Raw genomic sequence first — 23,060 nt, forward strand, 5'->3', positions numbered from 1 at the left:
TTCCATATTCTACACTGCAGCTACATATTGGATCATGAGGAAATGTCTCCAGTGGCCTTGTGTGCATGTAATTTTGGCAATGTGATTGTTTCTTGAGCGTCTTGATCCACAAATCTGTGATAACATGAAACCCCATCTACAGAAGGTAGTTTCGTGATCTGTCCATAAATGTGGGAAAAGGCGAGAATACCTTTGCAGACTGCTAAGTCAAACAGGGCAGAGCCAAGTGAGCAGCCCTTGCTGATGATTATGGGCATTTGCATACTCAGGGTAATTAAACGGAATAACCATGGATTCTGGTCTCAGAACAAGAAATATACCATTCATCACAGTCACACAGAATAGATTGCGCTCCAAGAGATCAACAAGGATTTAACCTCCATTAAGTATTTCAGATTGTTTTTCAACGTGGACTACGAGAGGAAACACATTTACTCTACCTTTGCTAAGCCCAAGTAGTTAGAATTGTTTGTGCTTTGCAGAAGTACAGGTTCAACTGGGGCACCTGCTGTGTTTATATTTGTAAGGAAGTCCCATTGAGGTTTAATTTCAGTGGAAATGCATAAGGGCCATAATGGAACCTTGTTTTTTCTAAGAAGTGTCCACAGTTTTGCCAAGAATGTAAACCCAACTAGAGTACTTTCTGCTGGTTAATTAGTAAGTGTTACCTCGATTGCTTAATGTCTAGTGCATATTTTACACTACAGCAGCATAAAGGACCACATGTTAATGTCTCCAGTGATCTTGTGTGCATGTTTCTTTTATTTTATTGTACTTGTAGAGCAAAACATTCATCCCAAGGAACATCACGGCGCTAGGAAAGCGAGAGCCTGTTTGAGCAGTGTTTAGTTACACGAGTCATCAACAATTGGGTCTTAAATGGCCAGCCTCTGGGTGTCAGTTGTTGAGTCCTGAGAAAAGCCTCATTTTTAGCTTCTTCCTGAACCTCATATGATCACGAATGAGGCAAAGCTCCAACAGGAGTTTGTTCCAGTGAATAGCTGCCAGATAAGAGAAGGCACCACCTCCTGCTTTGACTTTTTCTCATGCATCTGGTCTTAGCTAGTTTGCGATTGTATGACCTCAGGTCTCGCGAGGGGACTTAGAATTCAACTTTCTCCTGCAAGATTCTGGGTCCAAGTTTGTATAGAACTTTATGCGGCAAGCATAGTAATTTAAACTTGGTCCTTTGTGTCATGGGCAACCAATGAAGCTCCTTCAAACAATCTAAAGCCGAGCTGTACTTGTTCTTCTTACGAACCAATTTGGCTGCTGCATTCTGAATTACTTGCGGACGAGAAAATAAATAGGTGGCCAAGCCAACATAAAGCGCAATGTGATTTTTCTTCAAGCGCCTTCACCCACAAATCTGTGATAACATGAATTCTCATCAAGAGATGATGACGAGACTACAAAAAGGTGTGTCTCCATCAAAAAGGCATACTTGCTTTTAAATATATATTTTTAAGGGTGGGGGTTGCGTGACCCCCTCTCCAGGCCAATTTCAGACATGGGGACCCTATCCCTTATGGCTCGGTCAATACTTAATGGGGTGTGATTTCAGGACCCAGGTACCCTGTCCCCTGGGGCTGGGCCGCTTCATCCTGGGTGCCCTAGAGCCCACCCACGGGTACCCAGTATGCTATGTTGGGGACTGTGGGGGAACCTCAATGCCCCTGCGGTCACTGTCAGCTCCCCACTTCCAGTGGTAGCCGGCATGGCTCCCACACATAGCAGGCAGCCAAAAATGTTGCATTCTGCATTTGGGAGCAATTCTTTCATCTGTTTTCCTGCCCGCCTGACAGGAGCAGGAAAACAGATGAAAAGCCTGCTCCCAGTGAGAGTCAGCATTTTTCCTTCTCCCGCCTGCTAGAAGTGGACTTACAGTTTGCACTCGCTTGGTGGGATCTGTCATAGCTCCCTCCAAGTGAAAGCAAACTGCTATCTGCCATGAGTGGGCACCTCGGGAGATAGGGAGCTGCCACTGGGGAGGGCAGCCCCCATGGCCATTAATGGCTCCAGGAGAGGGGTAGCGTTGCCCCCTCCTTTCATTTTGAAGGGCCTGCCCAGGTAAGATGGCCCTCCACGGGGATGACAATGGCTCAGGAGTGGGGCTGTGCAGCCCCCCTCCTTCAAAAAAAGTAACAAAGCACCAGGGAGGTGGTGGTCCTTGGGGCTCATAAGAGCCTCAGGAGGAAGGCAGTGAGGCCATCCTCCAGTTATTTTTGTAATCGGCCAGTACCGGGGAGAGTTGGATCCCCGAGATCAAGATTGGTTGTGACAAGAGGGGCCTCAGGAGCCTCCCTCCCCTTATTTAAAATATAAATAAGTCCTCGGGACCTTGCCCACCTGGGGGCCCATGCTTAAATAAGTATAGGAGACTGCACTTGGGTTTATTGCCACAAATTCACACTTCTGTTGTGATTTCTGCTGTGAAAATAAAAAAACATGTTTGTTAGCCAGGCTGGGTCCCTGGGGAACACCAGCACCAGTCCTAGGGGCCAGTAGGTAACACTTATGTTGTAGAATATTTAACTACTGATTTGTAGCTACTAAATTAGTTACACCATCCAATCAAATTATCCCTTTCTTAAACCAGGTCCACTCCTCCATTTTAACTACCTTTAATTCAACCAACTGTCACATTCAGCTGCAGTCTCCTCCTGTGTGCCACTGCTCCTTCCTTCAAAATGGTCAGAGAGTGGATTGTCGGTCATAGCTATGTTTTTTGGGCCAGAGAGTTTGCTAGAAAGTGTGGCATTGACAGGGATTTGGTTTTGCCAAATGTGGACATTACTTGGATTGGCCAGAGAGGGTTAAAGTGGCAGCAAGTTCTACCTTTGAGTGAGAGCATTGCAGATTGCCAACATGCAGATATCTTAATTGTGGACTGTGGTGGCAATGGCCTGCACACTCTTACTGGGGTAGAATTCAAAATCACAATGAAGAAAACCTTTGGCCAATTTATGGCACTTTTCCATCACAACACCTTGCCGTGCTTGAACATTTGCCAAATGCAGAAATGGACAGATGGATTCTGTCCACATATTAACAAAGTTAGAAAACATGTTAATACAACTGTTTCTGCATTCCTTAGTGACCACAATATGGGCTCCATCTAAAACAACAACTTGCACTTTGACATGGAGAATATATAATAGAAGTGATGGAGTACACTCTGGAAGAACGGCAACAGGATATTCTTTAACAACTTGAAAGACTGCATACTGTTTTATGTGTAGTTATCATCTTCACACAATAAACCCAAAAGTTCTTCTAAGAGCCACCCTAATACTAAACACTAAATGATTTTCATTGTAAACCAATTTTCCCCCCAAAAATTCAGAGTTGTGACTCCGTTGTGGATCCACAAAGCAAATCCATGAACTTAATGCACAACAGCACATTTAAGATTTATAACTCTCAGTTTGACTCTATGCATGTGCCAATGGCTCAGTCAATGTATCTAAGTGAGTGTGTGAGTGGGTGCATATGCTTCTCAGTGGGTATGTGAGTACATCCATCACTTTCTGATTGGCGTGTTAACACGTGTATAAGAGTCTCAGTGGGTCTGAGAGCCTGTGCATGAGCCTCTGAGTGGGTGAGTAAGTGGCTGCGTGAGTATCTCAGTTGGTCTATGAGTGGGTGCATGAGTCTCTGAGTGGGCCTATGAGTGGGTGCGTATGTGTCTGAGTATTTCTGTGAGTGGGTGTATAAGCTTCTGAATAGGTGAGTGAGTATGTGCATGACTTTCAAAGTGGGTCTCTAAGCACATCTGTAAGTGGCTGTGTGAGTCTTTGAGTGGGTGTGCCAATGGGTGTATGAGTCCCTGAGTGGGTGAGTGAGTGGGTGCATTAGTCACTGACTCCATTTGTGAGCAGGTGCAAGAGTCTCTGTGTGGGTCTGTGAGTGGCTACATGAGCTTCTGCCTAGGTGAGTGAGTGTCTCAGTAAGTCCCTGAGTGGGTGTGTAAGTCTCTGACTGGTATTGTAAGTGGGGTCATGACTGTGTGAGTGGGTCTGTGAGTGGATGCATTAACTTCTGATTGGGTGAGTGAGTGGGTGCATGAGTGTCTGACTGGGTCTGCTCATGGGTGTGCAAGAGTCTGAGTGGGCCTGTGAGTGGTTATGTGAGTGTTGGAGTGGGTCTGTGAGTGAGAGCATGAATCCCTGAGTGGGTGAATGTGTGACTGTCTGAGTGGATCTGTGAGTGGGTACATGAGTCTTTGAGTACATCTGTAACAGGGTGCATGAGTTTCTGAGTGAGTCTCTGAGTGGGTACACGAGAATGTGAATGGGTCTATGAGTGACTGCATGAGTCCCTGAGTGGGTAAGTGACTTTTTGCATGCATGTGTCTGAGTGGGCCTGACAGTGGGTGCATGAATGTCTGACTGGGTCTTTGAGTGGGTGCATGACTCTGAGTGGCTCTGTGAGTGGGTGCATGAATCTGTGATAGGGTCTGTAAGTGGGTGTGTGAGTGTCTGAGAGGGTCTGTGAATGGGAGTTTGATTCTCTGAGTGGGTCTGTGAGAGGGTGTGTGAATGTCTGAGTAGGGCTGTGAGTGGGTGCATAAGTGTCTGAGTGGGTCTGTGACTGAGTGTGTGACTCTGTGTGTGTCTGTGAGTACAAGCATTAGTGTGCAAGTGAGTGTGCAAATGTATATTTTTTTCAGAAAGGTTCTCAACTCCACCGCAACATTATATGAGGGCCAAGCAGAGCATCCCAACGTATCCACAACTCCAACCAAGTGGAAACAAAAACAGTTTGCAGCATTTTGAAACTCATAAGGGGCCCCTTAGAAATTCCTACTATGTACCCATGGGGTCAAGGTACATCAACTCTGCCCTCTTCTATACTATGGAGCCTCAAATGTCATCCCCTGGTACATGGTTCCTGTTTAGAAAATTATGGCTACAACTTTCTACACAGGTTGTGGCCAGCTAATCACAGCACTGGTCCTGGCACGCGGGATCGCGAAGTTCCACATACACTTAGTGAAGGATCAGCATTTCCTAAATATTAAAATGTGACTTTCTTTTAATAACTTCCAAACTACTGCGTAGATTCACACCAAATAAAAGAAACATTATCTGCAAACCAAACGCTACAAATTTGGGTGAATTCCATTCAGCGGTTCGGGTTTCAGTAGTGTCTAAAGACTGTATGAGAATGATCATGGGAAACATACTCTTTTTGATCCCCCCTTTTTCTCAGTCCCTGCTTGACAGATAACCCCAAAACTTTCCATGCACAACTAGAATCACTGGGGCAGAATCTTTGGAACGTTTTGTTAAGATTCGTCAAACGGCAACAAAGATATAGGCAAGTCAAAAAACACTTTTTCTATGGAAACATGGTCGTACCTATAACTTTCTACTGGCACCCACCAGTAGGTAATATATATTCCCTGAAATAAACAATGATTACAGGGATGTTATAGTTAGGCTCAGATTTCACATGTACAAAAGCATTGAAATTCAGAAGTTATAGATAATTGAGCTAACTATACCTTACACCCCAGCAATGCACCACTTATGAACTCACATAATATATTACTTGTGACATGGTCAGTGCCATCACAAAACACATCAATGATGAAATCACAAACAAATATATATCTCTATATATATATATATATATATATATCCTCTAAAAGTGCTCTGCATTCAGGAAGCACTCCAACAGCTGGTGATTTTTCCAAACCTTTTATTTAAAGGAAACAGAACTTCCATTCCGATCATTAAAAACCTTCTGCCTTACGCGTTTCAGAGATTCTTTCTCCTTCGTCAGAGGCAGTTTGAAAACACACATCCATTAAGGCTCCCACAGTTCCCTGCGCAATACTTCAATTCATAGGCCTCCGGTGTGCCTTTCTCAGTGAATGTTATTCTGGTGCACGCTGGAACTTGTGGTTTCTCTGCGCCAATTTCAACCCTCCAGTGGGATGTGCAATCAAACAATTGCAAGGACCACTTTCAAGCCCTCCAGTGGGCCTCAGAATAGCTGTTCTGTCTCCACACTTCATAACCAACTGTGCCGATTTCAGATGCCAAACCAGTTCAGCTCCACCGGGCACTTTCAGTTCTTAAGGGTGGTGCATTCCTTCCCGGCCGAGCCCGCCGTGCAATTACATCCTCCAAAAGTGCTCTGCATTCAGGAAGCACTCCAACAGCTGGTGATTTTTCCAAACCTTTTATTTAAAGGAAATAGAACTTGCATTTCGATCATTAAAATCCTTCTGCCTTACGCGTTTCAGAGATTCTTTCTCCTTCGTCAGAGGCAGTTTGAAACCACACATCCATTAAGGCTCCCACAGTTCCCTGCGCAATACTTCAATTTATAGGCCTCCGGTGTGCCTTTCTCAGTGAATGTTATTCTGGTGCACGCTGGAACTTGTGGTTTCTCTGCGCCAATTTCAACCCTCCAGTGGGTTGTGTGTAATCAAACAATTGCAAGGACCACTTTCAAGCCCTCCGGTGGGCCTCAGAATAGCTGTTCTGTCTCCACACTTCATAACCAACTGTGCCGATTCCAGATGCCAAACCAGTTCAGCTCCTCCGGGCCCTTTCAATTCTTAAGGGTGGTGCATTCCTTCCCGGCCGAGCCCGCCGTGCAATTACATCCTCCAAAAGTGCTCTGCATTCAGGAAGCACTCCAACAGCTGGTGATTTTTCCAAACCTTTTATTTAAAGGAAATAGAACTTGCATTCCGATCATTAAAATCCTTCTGCCTTACGTGTTTCAGAGATTCTTTCTCCTTCGTCAGAGGCAGTTTGAAAACACACATCCATTAAGGCTCCCACAGTTCCCTGCGCAATACTTCAATTTATAGGCCTCCGGTGTGCCTTTCTCAGTGAATGTTATTCTGGTGCACGCTGGAACTTGTGGTTTCTCTGCGCCAATTTCAACCCTCCAGTGGGTTGTGTGTAATCAAACAATTGCAAGGACCACTTTCAAGCCCTCCAGTGGGCCTCAGAATAGCTGTTCTGTCTCCACACTTCATAACCAACTGTGCCGATTCCAGATGCCAAACCAGCTCAGCTCCTCCGGGCCCTTTCAATTCTTAAGGATGGTGCATTCCTTCACGGCCGAGCCCGCCGTGCAATTACATCCTCCAAAAGTGCTCTGAATTCAGGAAGCACTCCAACAGCTGGTGATTTTTCCAGACCTTTTATTTAAAGGAAACAGAACTTCCATACCGATCATTAAAATCCTTCTGCTTTACGCGTTTCAGAGATTCTTTCTCCTTCGTCAGAGGCAGTTTGAAAACACACATCCATTAAGGCTCCCACAGTTCCGTGCGCAATACTTCAATTTATAGGCCTCCGGTGTGCCTTTCTCAGTGAATGTTATTCTGGTGCACGCTGGAACTTGTGGTTTCTCTGCGCCAATTTCAATATATATATATATTGCCAGTAGGTAGTTATAGTCAGGACCTATTATCCATAGGAAAATCTTAACATTCTATTCCCAATAACTTTGGCGCCGGTTGATGAATCTTCGCAAATTCTTTAAAAGTAATGGCCCGTTCCGGTCAGCTCCTATCCTGAAAGTTTGGGGGTGATTCGTCAAGCCGGGGCCGAGAAAAATGGGGGTCCCAAAAAAACGCGTTTTCTCCATGTTATTTCCCATCGGAAATTTTAGACACAGCTACAGCCCGAACTGCTGAAGGGAGATACACCAAATTTTGCAAAAAGGTAGCCCTTTGTTCAGAAAGCGCCCTTTTTTTTTAAATGGTGTAAATTCGTTCAGTAGTTCCAGAGAGATTAAAAAAATAGATGTCAAACAATCAATTTCCAATAGGAAACTTTAGACACAGTTATAGCAAAAACTGCTGAACGGAATTACACCAAATTTGGCAAAATGGTACTGCTTGGCTCAGAAAGTGACCTTTTTAAAAATGGTGTAAATCCGTTCCGTAGTTTTTGAGAAATTAAGAAATAAGGATAGTGATATCTAGAGGCACGGAGGATCCGCGTACCAAACCAGGAATTGTTGGAAAAGCGAAAAACAAACGCGCAAAACACAAAAAGGGGGCAGGGTAGAAACACCCTGACCCCCTAGACCTTCTCAGGGGGTCCCGCAAGAACCTCCAGGGCCAAAAAAGCAATTTTTAAAAAAATGCAGGATGCGGAGAGGATCCGCAGATCTGGCCGCGAAAATGAAAAAAAACGAAGCGCGGGCTCCCGCGCTTCGTTTTTAATTAGCCACCGGTTGGGTCAAGTCCCAGGGGCAATGTTTACATTATATTGGGGGGCCCAAAGGGGCCCCAGGGACCGCCATTCCCCAGGGTATTTCAAAACTATTTGCGGGTGGCTCATTCCACCCCCTGCAGCCCCAGGGACCGCCACCCCGGGACTTCAATAGTAAATGGGTGGGGGAGCTCAAAGGCCCCCCAAGCCCCAGGGACCACCACCCCCGGGGCTTTTATAAAATATTGGCGGGGCACATGGTACCCCGCAGCCCCGGGGACCGCCACCCCCCGGGGCTTGTTTTAAAAAAATCTTAACTACCTGTGTGGGGGGGGCTCGTACCACCCCCACACTCCCCGGGGACCGCCACCTCCCGGGATTTCTAATTGTTAAAATTTGGGAGTCCGGTATCTCGCCAACGGCCCCGCCCCCTCCCTGCAGCACTCTGCAAACACGCCCCCTGGTGCGTTTGCAGATAGGGAACTAATTCCCCTTGAATACTGTGGGTCCCTGGGGCCAACTAGCCCACCGGAAAGCTCCAGTATGCGCCAGGGAGCTGCCTTGCAGAGAGGTGTTCAGAGGCCACGCCCCTTTTTACACCTCTCTTCAATGCAGCTCTGTGGCGCTTAATGGAGGTACCTGGTGGGCTAGTTGCACCCCAGGGACCCTCAGGATTCAAGGGGACTTAATCCCCCAACTTAAAAAGCACCACAGGGCGCGTTTGCACAGTGGTGAAGGGAGGGGGCGGGGCCTGAGGTGACATGTGTGCAAACATGCCCTGTGGTGCGTATGAAGTTGGAGAATTAATTCCTCTTCAATCCTCAGGTCCCCTGGGGGCCAAATAGCTCACCAGGTACCTCCAATAAGCGCCACAGAGCTGCATTGCAGAGTGTTGTAAAAAGGGGTGTGGTCTATGAACACCTCTCTGCAACGCAGCTCCCTGGCGCATACTGGAGGTACCTGGTGGGCTAGTTGGCCCCCAGGGACCCTCAGGATTGAAGAGGAATGAATTCCCCAACTTAAAATGGCCACAGGGTGTGTTTACACAGTGGTGAAGGGAGGGGACGGGTCCTGAGGTGATGTGTGCAAACACGTCCTATGGCGCGTTTTCTGTTGGGGAAATAATTCCCCTTCAATCCTGAGGGCCCCTGGGGGCCAACTAGCCCACCACGTGCTTCCAGTAAGCACCACTGCGCTGTGTTGCCTAGAGGTGGTCCAGGCCGTGCCCCTTTTTATACCTCTCTGCAACATAGCTCTGTGGCACTTACTGGAGGTACCTAGTGGGCTAGTTGGCCCCTAGGGACCCTCAGGATTCAAGGGGACTTGATCTCCCAACTTAAAATGGCCACAGGGCGTGTTTACACAGTGGTGAAGGGAGGGGACAGGGCCTGATGTGATGTGTGCAAACATGCCCTGTGGCGAGTTTTAAGTTGGGGAAATAATTCCCCTTTAAACCTGAGGGCTCCTGGGGGCCAACTAGCCCACCAGGTGCTTCCAGTAAGCGCCACTGTGCTGCGTTGCAGAGAGGTGGTCTACGCCGTGCCACTTTTTACACCTCTCTGCAATGCAGCTCTGTGGCGCTTACTGGAGATACCTAGTGGGCTAGTTGGACCCAAGGGACCCTCAGGATTCAAGGGGACTTGAACTTAAAATGCCCACATGGTGCATTTGCACACATGTCACCTGAAGCTCCCACCCTCCCTTCACCAATGTGCAAACGCACCCCGTGGCGAGTTTTAAGAGGTAGTTTTAATCCCCCTGCCCTATTATGTTCTAGGGGCTTACAGAGGAGGTCATGCTAATCACAGGGGTACCCCAACGCATAGTGCTCCCTAGTGTATGTAGGTGTTTTCACTGTATTCTAAGTGTCTTTTAGCATACCACTGGCTCTAGGCCTGGTTAGTCAGAGTCAGTTAAAAGCAGTACCCATCTGAAAAAGTTGTGGGCACAGAATGATTTTGTAACAAGGCCTGTTTCTGCTCCTCTGTTGGTTCTTTCTGTACGTCTTGCTTTTTCCTGCACTTTTCTTCGTCTTTGAGGACTTCTGTTGCTTCTTTATGCTTTTGTTTTGCTTCTATCTGTGCGTTTTTTCTTCTTTCTTCACATGTCCTACCTCTGTAGGCATAGTTAGAAACTAGCATTTAAAAAACCTTAGAAATTCACTTAAAAAACCATAGGTTTCAGGCACGTAATAGAAATTAGCATTTAAAAAACCTTTGAAATTCACTGAAAAAACCATAGGTTTCAGGCACGTTATAGTTAGAAAGTTAGTGGGTGTATCAAAGGTTATATTAGGGTGTGAGAAGATGCATCAAATTCGTCATTTGAGATGTCATCAGTGATGTCATCAGTGATGTCACTGACCATGTCAGGAGTGATGTAATATGTGACATCATCAGCAGTGCATTGCGGGGCCGCGAGTTATAGTTATCTGAACTAACTATAACGGGGGAATTTCTATGGTTTTGTATAAGTGAAATATCCAATTAACTATAACTTTCCCTAAAACCTATGGTTTTTTCAGTGAATTTCTAAGGTTTTTTAAATGTTAATTTCTAACTATAACGTGCCTGAAACCTATGTTTTTTTCAGTGAATATATATATTCACTGAAAAAAACATAGGTTTCAGGCACATTATATTTAGAAATTAGCATTTAAAAAAACATTGAAATTCACTGAAAAAACCATAGGTTTCTGGCATTTAATTCACACGCAAGCCATTCAAAGGGGATTCGACAAAAATTTGACCAAAACTATGCAAGAAACCCCCCTCACGGTTAATAAAACACACATCCACCGCCGGATGTGTAATACTTTTTATTTTACTCTCTGGAAAGGAGACGAACCTCACTTGAGAGTCACAGCACACTCCTGGCTGAGCCCAATGCTGTGTTACACCCACCTGTGCCTGCCGAGTGCCACACACCTCTGTGTTGTATTCCACCAGCTAGTGCGTATGCTATGACACTCTCTAGCCCATGTGCACTGTAACACCACCCCGTGAATATGTCATGCCACACTTGCCTTCGCATGGGTTATATTGCCCCATCTAACGTGCCTTCCTCGATGCCTATGTTATAATGCACAGCGCTATCTCATACATATTACAATCTGGGATCCATATCTTTGTCACAGTGCATATGCAACATTACACTCCCCAGCACATATTTTATATTATGACTTTAGAGACTAGTTAGGTTACACAACACTGCCCTGTGCATATTACACTCCAAGGTGCATATCGCATAACACGCGCAAGTGCCTGCGCTATCTCGCGCTCTCCAATTAATCTGTCATTGCGCACAATGTATTGCATATTATATTTCACGCCCCGGTTCATCTTATATCACACTTTTTGGTGCATAGTTTATACCATACATTATATCTAGTTTTCATTTTCAATCGTGCTCTCAGGACTATATTCTATATAACACTGCGTTCACCTACCCTTTTCACGGGCATTATATTTTGCGATGAGGGATGGAGGGTCATGGGATGTTTCTGCCAAGTGAACCCGGAGTCACAGTCACAAATGTCCTCTTCTTCCTGAATAAAAGTGAGATTATGCTGCATACTTGTTCATATTTTAAGTAGTTCGCACAGACACACATTTTAAAAACAATAAAGTATCTAATACCCGCCTTCTCTGAACAGTTAGCTTGCTGCCCCATCCACCTCCTCCCTATCCTCTATTGTCTGAATCCATGGACTAGCCTCCTCCCTCCTGCCATGCATGGTCTGATGTGCTGCCACAGCTCTCCATTTAGCATGATGTACCAGTCCACTCCTCCTGCCCTCCATTGCCCAATTATATGCCCCATCATTGACCTCCTGCTTAGCTTCTATGCTTAGCTTGCTGCCCCTATTCTCCTTCCGCCTGCCCTCCAATGTCTTTGTGCATGCCCCTGCTCCATCCTTTTTGCCCACCATGTTCCATGGACCTGCCACTCCTATCTACTATGAGTGTTCTGTTGAGCTGCCACTCCCCTCCCACCTGCCTAGCATTTTCAGATGACTGTAACCTGTCCCTGCCACCTCCACCCTGCCTGCCCACATTTCATGCCCCTATCCCCTTCCTCCTGTCCTCCATGGTCCATTTTACTGCCACACCCTTCTGCCCTCCCTGGTCTGTTGTGCTGCAACTGCTCCTCCTGCCTGCCCCGCGTGGTCTGTTGTGAGGCCCCTTCCCCTGAACTCTCTTGTCTGTGCCCAGGTCCTGACCCTCCCTTCTATCCTCCATGGTACTTTGTGCATCCCACTGCACCCTCCTTCTTGCCCATGCTAAGAAAACTTCCTCGTGACCTATATTTCTTATCATACAAATCAATTGTGTTAGGGAAATGGGCCCTAAAAACAATGATACACTACACAATCAGGCTAATTATTTTTGTATTTTTATTTTATGTTTACTCCTTTTCTTAAAAGATTCAATACATTTCTTTTAATTATCAAAAATATCTTGCTTTATAATTTCTTTATACTAAACAATCAATGATTATATTCATTACAATGATAGTGCATCATATCAACTTTTATCAAACAGTAGTCCCTAGGACACACTAAGATAAATCATAAAAAAATGTATATTTTCCCACAATCTCATATACATCCACACCAAATCACTCCACACTCATACCACTTTCACGCACAGATGAAAAATTCAAAGAAAAAAGAGGAAGAAGGTTTTTTGTGATGAAGATAGGAGATATAAAACAAACAATAATCTCCTGTGACCAACAAAACGACTGCAAAAGCAGGATGGTGGTGTCAGTGGTCAATGGTCGACGCGTTTCGATGGCATAAGCGCCACCTTCATCAGGACCAGGGATATATTCAACAACAGCAATGCCCAGGGAGTACCTAAAAAGATATATTCATAAAGAGATAAAATCAATAATAGGCCCAAAATTCCCTATTAAAGAAAAGGAGAAAAGGATTTCTTCACATGTTAGGCGATCACTAAGTAGGACCAACATGAACAATTTGTATATTTGTTACGAAAAAAGAAAGAAATAAGTGTTCTTAGAAAATTTTTCTCCAATGCTCTTGTTCGACAAACAAACTGGTGAGATTACTCTACATAAAGTCATCACAGAATGAGAAACCCAGACTTTCTCCATATGGGAAAAAAAAAACAAAGGGGAGAGTGAGTGTGAAGTCCCACCACCAATACAACATAGAAAACCATGTGTGAAACCAGGACAGTCATCCTATGTGCAGTACCCACTGCACAAATTCGAAGTAAAAATCTACAGAGGAACAAAACTTACTTGCTTATCAGTTAGTTCCTGTCTATGATGTAATCAGTAATACCATCCCGTATTAAATTTTAGTAATTTCAGACATCTCTATAGGGAAGATACAAAGGGCTGTTGTTAAAGTTTCCATATTAATAGAAACCGTGGTTAGTAATCACGGGCAAGTATATTTAGTTACCTTTTATTTAAAAATTTAGTTTTAAGTGCCCATCCTCATTAGTCTACAAATTTTGTTTGGATCTCAAAGTCTCGACGTGGTATTAATCTTGTGTATCCGAGTATTCCGCGGTGAATCAAGAGCCAATATGGTATTTTAATCCTCGTACCACTGAAAATAATAATAAGAGGTATGTTAAGAATCTACTTATTATTCTGTAGATGAAGGCTCCTGTAATGTGGTATTTTGTTTTTTACCAGATTCCTATTTTAGGAGACACGAAGTATGTATTGAACAGTGACTTCAAAGTGTTAGATTTTCCACTCTATATCTATTACCTCTTTAATACAAAAACACATTTTCTTTGAGAGAAGCACCCAACGGATATTCACTACAAAGTAACGAGTCCATTGTGTCTACATGCATGTATTGTAAAACGCATAGTGAGCTAACAAGCAAGTGATGATTATCACATACTCAAATTTTAATTATATAGCAGGACCGGAGACTAATCTTGTGTTTGTTTTGTAAAATATGGGTTTGCAAATGCACGTACACTTGTTCTACCAACGCTCTACGAATAAGTGTAATCTTGACTTATGGTCAAACGAACAGAAGATCAACTAAAGGAATAGAGTTCAAAAGGAAAGGTGTGCTACAGCGATCATATTTGCTTGATCCCAGCATCTAGTAATACGGCGCCAAAAAGTAAAGATAGGAACAAGAAGCCACCGCGAGCTACGCACATACTGATGCAGTTAGCCGGAACCCACAGGGAGGTTCCAAAATAAAGATAATCCTATTCGAAGTTTACGTGCTCAAGGCTTACCTTTTTATTTGTGCCAGGCGTTTCAGACTACGGGACCATCCGGGCGAGCCAACTGTTACGGGACGGCAACACGCCATTGCGTCATCGACCTCGACTTGATATACTCGTACCTTCCAATCGGATTTAAGCATGATAGATGCAGGCGTGGTATACCCGTTTAGAATGGAAATGGAGAGGGGACTACCCTCCCAGACTAGTCTGCGCCATCTTGGAACGGGTTCCACACAAAAGTACGTCCCTTACTAGGAATGAGTTAGTGGTCGTGTAGCGGGGAAGCAAATTGTACAGAACCTTATCGCAACAAGCTAACTATCAAAATGGCTAGAGAGATCACCACAATTCCTGCTACACAGGAATCATATTACTCATAGTCAAAAAGAGAAAATTATTTTTAAAATCCGTGGTAACGTCTTTGTAGTTGTTGAGGTTAATGTACCTATAAGAGACGCTTCGACAAACAAAAAAGAGGAGACGTTTGTCAACAATGTTGAACACGTTGTCTATGATATTTGGACAACGAGATTGCTGTAGATATTAAAAAGGAAGTCGCTGCAATACAGGTGACTCTAGAAATATAACACTCTTAATGAATAAGAGATAATTATTTAGGATCTATAACCGTGTCATTTGGATTATCAAAAGATTTGCGTGACTAAACAGAATTTTGCACAACAGCAAGCACAACAAAGAGACAATCATCAATATTGCTTCAGAATGAATGTAAACATGATATGACATGTGTTTGTAATTTTCAGAATTCTATTTCACATCCATATTACAGTCACGGCGAGAACCAAGTATGGACAGTCCAAATTACATCTATAATGACACAAAGAGCAGACTAAATTAATTCACATAAAGTTACTCAATATGTTTAAGAATCATCATAATACAGAATATAGGAGATGTACTATAGAGTACATCACCAAGGTTGGGTGACGTACCATTGTATGTCAAGGTTCAAACCTTTTTCCACACTATTAAAAGTGTAAATCCAAAAGGTTTCTCGTTGTTTACGAGTAATGTCCATAGGTGTCCCTGCTTTATTCTGAATTTTTTCCAAAATTAACCACTTGAGATCACTTTCCATGTGGTCTTTATCAACAAAGTGTTGAACAAGAGGGGCTGTGATCGTCTTAGTACGTATAGCTGATTTATGTTCGCTATATCTAATTCAAAATTCTCGTGCAGTCTCTCCAATGTATGCTAGTCCACAAGGACAAAATAGCATGTATACAATGTTATGACTCCTACAGTTAGTTAAAGATCTTAATTTAACAGCTCTTCCCTGATATTGTAGTGAGTCTGTAACAATGGCACTATCACAGGCATGGCAAGAGCCACATTTGTGATTACCTAAGATCAAAGGCAGACCAGATATAGTTGATTGACGTAATACATTGGATGAAATCGATCTTGTGTGTACTAAAAGATCGCGTAGATTGCGATTTCTGCGATATGCTACCAATGGCTGTTCCAATTGAGTGTTATTTTCATCACTATTTAAGATTTTCCAATTTTTCACGATGATATTTTTGATCTTGTAGTTCAATGGAGAGTGATTTACAACACATGCTACCTGATCCTTAGATGTACGGGTAGTACCAGCCAGTAGTGCTTCTCGATCATAATATTTTGCCCTTTTGTAAGCATGTCTTATCAATCTGCGTGGGTAGCCTCTAGCCAGAAGTCGTACCCTCAGGGCGTCACCATGTTTATGGAACTCCTGTATATCAGTGCAGTTATGCCTGATGCGCAGGAATTCACCAAAAGGGATGGAATCCCTTTGACTCGTAGGATGAAAGCTTTGGTAGTGTAATATCGTGTTTTTTGCAGTAGGTTTCCTAAATAGGCTCACTTAAATGACATTGTTAAACCCTGAGATAAGGATATCCAAAAATTCTACTTGGTGGAGTCCCACCAAGTGGAATTTTGGAATTCAATGGTACGTCACCCAACCTTGGTGATGTACTCTATAGTACATCTCCTATATTCTGTATTATGATGATTCTTAAACATATTGAGCAACTTTATGTGAATTAATTTGGTCTGCTCTTTGTGTCATTATAGAGGTAATTTGGACTGTCCATACTTGGTTCTCGCCGTGACTGTAATATGGATGTGAAATAGAATTCTGAAAATTACAAACACATGTCATATCATGTTTACATTCATTCTGAAGCAATATTGATGATTGTCTCTTTGTTGTGCTTGCTGTTGTGCAAAATTCTGTTTAGTCACGCGAATCTTTTGATAATCCAAATGACTCGATTATAGATCCTAAATAATTATCTCTTATTCATTAAGAGTGCTATATTTCTAGAGTCACCTGTATTGCAGCGACTTCCTTTTTAATATCTACAGCAATCTCGTTGTCCAAATATCATAGACAACGTGTTCAACATTGTTGACAAACGTCTCCTCTTTTTTGTTTGTCGAAGCGTCTCTTATAGGTACATTAACCTCAACAATTACAAAGACGTTACCACGGATTTTAAAAATAACTTTCTCTTTTCGACTATGAGTAATATGATTCCTGTGTAGCAGGAATTGTGGTGATCTCTCTAGCCATTTTGATAGTTAGCTTGTTGCGATAAGGTTCTGTACAATTTGCTTCCCCGCTACACGGCCACTAACTCATTCCTAGTAAGGGACGTACTTTTGTGTGGAACCCGTTCCAAGATGGCGCAGACTAGTCTGGGAGGGTAGTCCCCTCTCCATTTCCATTCTAAACGGGTATACCACGCCTGCATCTATCATGCTTAAATCCGATTGGAAGGTACCACTATATCAAGTCGAGGTCGATGACGCAATGGCGTGTTGCCGTCCCGTAACAGTTGGCTCGCCTGGATGGTCCTGTAGTCTGAAACGCCTGACACAAATAAAAAGGTAAGCCCTGACCGCGTAAACTTCGAATAGGATTATCTTTATTTTGGAACCTCCCTGTGGGTTCCGGCTAACTGCATCAGTATGTGCGTAGCTCGCGGTGGCTTCTTGTTCCTATCTTTACTTTTTGGCGCCGTTTTACTAGATGCTGGCATCAAGCAAATATGATCGCTGTAGCACACCTTTCCTTTTGAACTCTTTTCCTTTAGTTGATCTTCTGTTCGTTTGACCATAAGTCAAGACTACACCTATTCGTAGAGCGTTGGTAGAACAAGTGTACGTGCATTTGCAAACCCATGTTTTACAAAACAAACACAAGATTAGTCTCCGGTCCTGCTATATAATTAAAATTTGAGTATGTGATAATCATCACTTGCTTGTTAGCTCACTATGCGTTTTACAATACATGCATGTAGACATAATGGACTCGTTACTTTGGAGTGAATATCCGTTGGGTGCTTCTCTCAAAGAAAATGTGTTTTTGTATTAAAGAGGTAATAGATATAGAGTGGAAAATCTAACACTTTGAAGTCACTGTTCAATACATACTTCGGGTCTCCTAAAATAGGAATCTGGTAAAAAACTAAATATCACATTACAGGAGCCTTCATCTACAGAATAATAAGTAGATTCTTAACATACCTCTTATTATTATTTTCAGTGGTACGAGGATTAAAATACCATATTGGCTCTTGATTCACCGCGAAATACTCGGATACACAAGATTAATACCACATCGAGACTTTGAGATCTAAACAAAATTTGTTGACTAATGAGGATGGGCACTTAAAACAAACATTTTAAATAAAAGGTAACTAAATATACTTGCCCGTGATTACTAACCACGGTTTCTATTAATATGGAAACTTTAACAACAGCCCTTTGTATCTTCCCTATAGAGATGTCTGAAATTACTCAAATTTAATACGGGATGGTATTACTGATTACATCATAGACAGGAACTAACTGATAAGCAAGTAAGTTTTGTTCCTCTGTAGAATTTTACTTCTAATTTGTGCAGTGGGTACTGCACATAGGATGACTGTCCTGGTTTCACACATGGTTTTCTATGTTGTATTGGTGGTGGGACTTCACACTCTCTCTCCCCTTTGGGTTTTTTCCCCATATGGAGAAAGTCTGTAATCTCACCGGTTTGTTTGTCGAACAAGAGCATTGGAGTAAAATTTTCTAAGAACACTTATTTCTTTTATTTTTCGTAACAAATATACAAATTGTTCATGTTTGTCCTACTTAGTGATCGCCTAACATGTGAATAAATCCTATTCTCCTTTTCTTTAATAGGGAATTTTGGGCCTATTATTGATTTTATCTCTTTATGAATATATCTTTTTAGGGACTCCCTGGGCATTGCTGTTGTTGAATATATCCCTGGTCCTGATGAAGGTGGCGCTTATGCCATCGAAACGCGTCGACCATTGACCACTGACACCACCATCCTGCTTTTGCAGTCGTTTTGTTGGTCACAGGAGATTATTGTTTGTTTATATCTCCTATCTTCATCACAAAAAACCTTCTTCCTCTTTTTTCTTTGAATTTTTCATCTGTGTGTGAAAGTGGTATGAGTGTGGAGTGATTTGGTGTGGATGTATATGAGATTGTGGGAAAATATACATTTTTTTATGATTTATCTTAGTGTGTCCTAGGGACTACTGTTTGATAAAAGTTGATATGATGCACTATCATTTTAATGAATATAATCATTGATTGTTTAGTATAAAGAAATTATAAAGCAAGATATTTTTGATAATTAATAGAAATGTATTGAATCTTTTAAGAAAAGGAGTAAACATAAAATAAAAATACAAAAATAATTAGCCTGATTGTGTAGTGTATCATTTTTTTAGGGCCCATTTCCCTAACACAATTGATTTGTATGATAAGAAATATAGGTCACGAGGGAGTTTTCTTAGCATGTTCTTTTTTATTTCCCCTCTTCTCCCTGACCTTAAGTAATTTTTGAGGGGGTCCCATATATTGTTTGCCTCCCTCCTTCTTGCCCATCATAACCATTGTGCTGCCACTAACCCTCCCGCATGCCATGCATGGTCTTCTGTGCTGCCACGGCCCCTCTCACCTTCCCTGTGTGGTCAGCTAGCTGCCCCTGACCCCTTCCAACCTTCCCTCCATGGTCAGTGTGTATGCCATCATAGTCTCACTGTTGCTCTCCATGGTGTGTCTTGGTTCTAGTGCCCATCCTGCCTGACCTCCATGGTCATCTAGCTGCTCCTGCCCTGACCCCTTGCCCCCAGCCCTCTGTTTCCATGTGAAGACCCCTATTCCCTCCCTCCTGGCTTGTCTGTTCCATTGTAATGCCCCTGATCCATCCCTCCTGCCCTTTATGGTCTGTTATGCTGCAGCTTTCTCTCCTGTCTGTCCATTATGGTCAGTTCGCTACCATTGCCTCTTTCCCCTCTGCTCTCTGTTGTCCATGTGCATGGTCCTGTCCTCTCCCTATTGCTTTCTATGGATTGTTGTGCTGCACTCCTGTCCCGCATGGCCTGTGTGGTGTAATGTGCTGCTGCAAACCCTGATGCCTTCCCTGTAGGGTCAGTTTGGTGCACCTCTCCATGTCCCTCCTGTCCTCTGTTATCCAAGTCCATGTCCCTACCCCAATTCCTCCTGCCTTCCATGATCCAATGTGCCATACTTGTGAACATTTTGAATTTGGTAAGAGGGAGATTTTGAAAAAAAATGGGGTATTGATTTTCCCCTTTGAGTTACATTGAAAAAGAGGAAATTGTAGACAGGAGACAGATCAAATAAAGCCCTTTGAGCTTAAAAACATTGGACGTTTCCTGACTGAATTGGGTCTTTTGGCATGTATGGTAGTACTATCACTACCTCTTCCTTCTGCCCACAATGGTCTATTATATTGCCACAACCTCTATTGCCAGTCCTGTATTGTTGGTGTGTTGCCCCTGCCCCCCTTTCCACAGCCCTTCATAGTCTGTTGTGCTGCCACTGCCCTTCCTGCCTGCCCAGTGTGGTCAAATTGTTGCCTCTGCACCCTCCTACCTGCCTACAATTTTCAGAGTCCGTGCCCCTGGCCTCTACCTCTCAACAGTATCCTAATGAACAACTAGATTGCTAACATTCTATATTTATTACAAAAGTGTGGAACGCCTGACGTCATCTTGATGTAATCAAAACTGTGATACCTTAGAAATTACAGATATGAGAGGGTCTTATTTGCATCAAAATTATGGTTAGTGCTCTAGAAAACTAAAATGAGGACATATTTTCTAAGTTTTCAAATAGCGACAAAGCACTTTTAAATTATATGTTATCTTTATGTTTTTTTATCCAGTTGACCACATGATTAAATGTTGCACTTAGGGGAGAGGATGTGGTGTTACTTCCAGAGCTGCAGACTTTGCAACTGGGGAACCAGGTTGGAGTTTCTGCTTCAGCTCGACATTCTGTGATTCTGGTCAAATCACTTAATCTTCTCATGTCTGCAACCAAAATGAATTTGTTCTTGTGTGATGTAACCAATGCTCATGTAAAGCACTCCAATACCTGACAAGTCTGCACTATATAAAACTGCAAAAACATAAAAAATAAAAAGTGTTTTGCACACTTCTGTCATTGGGCTACATGTGGGCTACATCTGGGTGACCTTTGTGCTGCATTTGGGCTCTTTTGTCTCTGGGGGCCATCTTGGGAGATTTATTTGTTATGAAGTTTCCTAATTTCCTCAAGAAGGTATACACACATGTCACACATTTGCCATAAATTCTGAATGTTAGCAAGTTGCTCATTAGATCACTGTAGTAAAGCTACTGCTCACCACAGAAGTCTGCTGCTGGTATTAAAAGTGCATGTTTCAGTCTGCATGTCCGAATTTCTTAATGAAATAGAAGAGGGTTTGAGAAGTCACACATAATGTGCCCTAATTTTTCTTTCTTCAGCACTAATCATAAATTCTATGGCAAAATGAACCCCCTCATTGTGTTTCTTTTTAAATTAAATATTTTATGTGTTACTAGTTTATTCCAATCAAGATGGCTTCAAGAACACTCTGGGACATTCTGTCATTGGGCTATACTTGGGCTACATCTGGGTGATATTTGTGCTACATTTGGGCTCTTTTGTCTCTGGTGGCCATCTTGGGAGACTTATTTGTTATGAAGTTTCCTAATTTCCTCATTTACTACAGTCTCCTCATCAGGAAATACTTTCAGTTTTTTACTTTGATTCCATCAAAAAGGCATTCAGATGTGTCACACATTTGCCATAAATTTAGAATGTTAGCACTGTGGTTGCTCATTAGATCACCGTAGTAAAGCTACTGCTCACCAGGGAAGTCTGCTGCTGGTATTGAAAGTGCATGTTTCAGTGTGCATGTCAGACTTTTTTTTTATGAAATAGAAGAGGATTTGAGAAGTCACTCACAATGTGCCCTAATTTTTCTTTCTGCAGCACTAATCGTACTTTCTATGGCAAAATGAACCCCCTCATTTTGTTCCTTTTTAAATTAAATGTTTTAAGAGTTACCACTTTATTCCAATCAAGATGGCTTCAGGTGTGCAATACGTTTGTCATAAGTAGGACTGTTAACACTCTAGTTGTCCTTTAGAAAACTCTGGGAAGCTGCAGTAGAAGACAAAGGAATCAACTGACAGTCTCTGCCCTTGTTGGATGTACATGTTTTACTGAGAATGTCAGACTTCATTCTCACATGACTGAGAAAGATAATGTGAATTTACAGAAAATATGCTCTCAGTTTAGCTTATAGATCACCTTCCAAACCTCTGTGGGAAAAGCATGAGAAAAAAGATTTCTCTTAAACATGATTCATGATATCCCAGCAGAAGGCTTTTTCACATGGTAAAATCACCTTAGAGCACACCACAATTCCTAAAATTAGTATGGTACCATCAACAAATGATTTATAATGTAACTAAAGTCATAAAACCTTCTATTAACTGCAATGTTTTTTAATGAGGTGCTATCATGTATATTGGTCCCAAGATGGCTGCCAACACTTCTTGGATGAAGTGCTGGCAGCCAATCAGGTCTCACAATGAGATGTGTGGTTAGGCTCCGCCCAGATATATATGTGATTTTACTTTTGATTTTCTCAGGAACTACTGAACGGATTTACACCATTTAACCAAAAGGCACGACTCTGAACCAAGGGCTACCTTTTTGCCAAATTTGGTGTCATTCCATTCAGCAGTTCGGGCTGTAGCTGCGGTTAAAGGTTCCTATGGAAAATTGCATGGGGAAAACATGTTTTGGGACCCCTTTTTTCTCGGCCCCCGCTTGAGGAATCACCCCGAGACTTTCAGAATAGAAGTGGACCAGAGCGCATTACCAGTTTTGAAAATTTCATGAAGATTCATCAACCGGTGCCAAAGTTATTCCAAATAGAATGTTGCGGATTTCCTACGGATAATAGGTCCTAACTATAACTACCTACAGGCGACCGCCAATAGGTAATATATATATATATATATATATATGATACATATATCCATCAAACAAAAGCTACCCCATATGGAAGGTAGGTTGCATTCGAAAATGTATTCACAAAGGCTGCATACAGTTCTTGATAATATCGTCATCAAAAAATTCCTGCCAGACGCGTTTCGGGTCCTCTTGACCCTTAATCATTGGCAATGACACGTACAACATGACCAGAAACTGCAACTTTTTAAACAACAAACACCTCCCCAGTGGGCGTGGTCACACCCGTGGCCTCTTGGTACTT

Source organism: Triturus cristatus, chromosome 5_2, assembly GCF_964204655.1.
Source record: "Triturus cristatus chromosome 5_2, aTriCri1.1, whole genome shotgun sequence".
NCBI lineage: Eukaryota > Metazoa > Chordata > Amphibia > Caudata > Salamandridae > Triturus > Triturus cristatus.